Source organism: Lathyrus oleraceus, chromosome 3 (genome assembly GCF_024323335.1).
Source record: "Lathyrus oleraceus cultivar Zhongwan6 chromosome 3, CAAS_Psat_ZW6_1.0, whole genome shotgun sequence".
In the NCBI taxonomy this organism is placed as follows: domain Eukaryota; kingdom Viridiplantae; phylum Streptophyta; class Magnoliopsida; order Fabales; family Fabaceae; genus Lathyrus; species Lathyrus oleraceus.
The window spans coordinates 183,165,465-183,168,677 of NC_066581.1; positions in this window are offsets into that span (position 1 = coordinate 183,165,465).

The following is a 3,213-nucleotide window of genomic DNA, read 5'->3' on the forward strand; positions in this document are numbered from 1 at the left end:
GTGGAGGCTGCACGAATTGGGCCTTAGTCATGCTGCAAATGACCCTTGTATTGGCTGTCTTAAGTCTGCTAATGGAGTGCTGAACTTGTTCTACTTAAATGAACCAAAATGCATCATTTGCCAATTGTGAACCAAAGGTGCATATGGAGGTGGTATGATGGGATGCTGCTCGATTTTGGGCTTGGAACACCTTGCAAATATCATTTAGAACAAGTCCCAAATGGCCAATTGTGTCAAAAATGTTTAAATCAAAAAGTCAACTATTGGTCAAACTTGATTTTTAAATGAAATAGGTCAAAAAATTCCATTTTGATTGGCAAGGTTTTGGTACATGATGTTTATATTTTTGGAAAGAGGAGGAAAAATGTGGTTTGTAGGAAAAAACCCCACCAAATTTGGCCTTATGGTTTGAGAGATATGGCCTTTTGAAGTTCAAGATTTTGTGAAAATGATTTGATCATATCTTGACAACCATGCATGGGAATTGAGAGTTCTTGGACTTTTTGAAAATGGGAGAACAAGATCTTCAACTTTCATGTTGGGCAAAAAATCATTTGAAGCTTGTATCATGATGTAAGTTTAAGATCAAGAAGTTTCCATTTTTGGCAGTTGAAATTACAGGTCCACTTTCTATTTTGGGAAATTTTCTGTTTGACTTGATTTTCTTCCATGATGAGGTTTGACATGATATATGAGGCTTATATAAGCATGAATGAACTCCTTCAAATCAATTCTATCCATCAAAACCATAGAATCAACCACAGTTGACCAACTTTGACTTTTCTAGGGTTTTGGATGACTGAAGTACTTCTGATGGCTTCTGAACATCCAACCCTAATTCCTTGAGACCTTGACTTCAAATGATGTCCCATGTTGTATGGACTCTTGATTATTGATCATGGTGCCCAAATTCCACAAGAATGGCCACCATCCACTGCTTTGACTGACTGTTGACTGTCTAGGGTTTTTTTGACTGTCTGTGCATTGACTGATGACCTTTGAGCCTTCAACCCTTGACTTAAACACTTCAAATGGACCTCCAAGTCATGTGAACTTGTTGGACAAACCCTAGGGCTTTGATTCCTTGAGAAACAAACTTGCTTGCTTGGTGGACTGATCTCCTGATCAGTTTGACCTAATTCTTGACTTGCTTGCTCTTGAGGCAACTGGGGACAATGCAATGCTATGCAATGGATCATGATATGCTATGACCTAATATGAGATGGTATGTACAATGATAGGTGCAAATTTGAGGTGCTACAGCTGCCCCTATTCAATCAGCTGGGAACCCGAATGGATGATAGCAGCGGCTGTCAGACTTTCAGGGTAACCAGGGATTGAATACCAAGAACCGTAGAATTTGCACAACAGGGCTCCACCAATGGAAACGTCCACTGGGATTTGATTTTATTTTTGTTTTTGTTTTTGTTTTCAACGGGTATAACCACATCCAGACATCACAACGATGACGAATGGGAAAAGAAATCACAACTAGATGCCAACGGACAACTAGGAAAAACTCAACGTTTACCGAGACCAACAGAGAGGTAACCAGACATTAATGAATGACTGGGAGAGACACAACCATACGTCAACGGACAAAATGGGAAAAACTCAACGTTTACCAAGACCAACGGAGAGGTAACCAAACATTAATGAATGACTGGGAGGACTCGACCAGTCATCAACGGATGAATGGGAGAAAACTCGACGTTTACAGACATCGGAAGATGATGTTTACAGACACCAAAAGGATCAACCAGACATTTACAGATGAATGGGAATAAGAGAAATACAACCAGACGTCAACGGACGACTGGGAAAAACTCAACGTTTATCGAAACCAACGGAGAGGTAAGTCCACATGGGGAATGGTACAACTAGACATCATCGGATGAATAGGAAAAACTCGACGTTTATCGACACCAACGGAGAGGAGAAATCTTCACTAAGGGAAGGGATAATGACATTACGAACGTCGAAAGATGATGTTTACAGACATCAAAAGAAGACCAGACACTTACGCATGACTGGAAATCACCGAAAGATGGTGTTTACCGACACCAAAGAAAACCAGACACTTACGCATGACTGGAAATCACCGAAAGATGGTGTTTACCGACACCAAAGAAAACCAGACACTTACGCATGACTGGAAATCACCGAAAGATGGTGTTTACCGACACCAAAGAAGACCAGACACTTACGCATGACTGGAAATCACCGAAAGATGGTGTTTACCGACACCAAAGAAGACCAGACACTTACGCATGACTGGAAATCACCGAAAGATGGTGTTTACCGACACCAAAGAAGACCAGACACTTACGCATGACTGGAAATCACCGAAAGATGGTGTTTACCGACACCAAAGAAGACCAGACACTTACGCATGACTGGAAATCACCGAAAGATGGTGTTTACCGACACCAAAGAAGACCAGACACTTACGCATGACTGGAAATCACCGAAAGATGGTGTTTACCGACACCAAAGAAGACCAGACACTTACGCATGACTGGAAATCACCGAAAGATGGCGTTTACCGACACCAAAGAAGCAAACACTTACGCAGGTGCTGACGGGTTATTGATATTTACAAGATGACTAGGCAAGGCTGAACACTTGCAGGGGGTCTCACTGGGGAGAAACAGGCTTTCCTTTCACCAACGGATGAGGAAATAAACCTCGGTGGGGATTATCAATACCAAATGCCGACTGGAGCAACTGTAGCAAATGTATTGTACAGGTTGAGCAAAAATCCGTCTCTGCAGGGGATACGGTCTGATTGGGTTTCGAACGCATGAATGCATATGTTTGAATTTTTCTATGGCGTAATGTTCCATTTATGAATGGAAATGCTACGCGATTTTTTTTTTGAGGGTGCAATGATTACTAAAATGCAATATGAACCCTGGCTGGGGAGCCAAAATGATCAGACATTCCAACTCTGTGGGGAGACTCTGACTGAGGAAACTCTGCGGGGAACTCTGCTTGGGGAATAGCAAAGCGACTTCACTGGGAAGAAGACCCAACCAATCCTCGGATAGGATAAACTCTGCACTCTGCTGGAGCGAATAATTCTACTCTACTAGGGACGACCCAACCAATCCATATGTAGGAGAATTACTGCTGGAGATGTATTTCACTGAAACCCGCTCCACTCGGGGAACTTGCTGAGAAAAAACCCGCTTCCTTCTGCTGATGAGAACA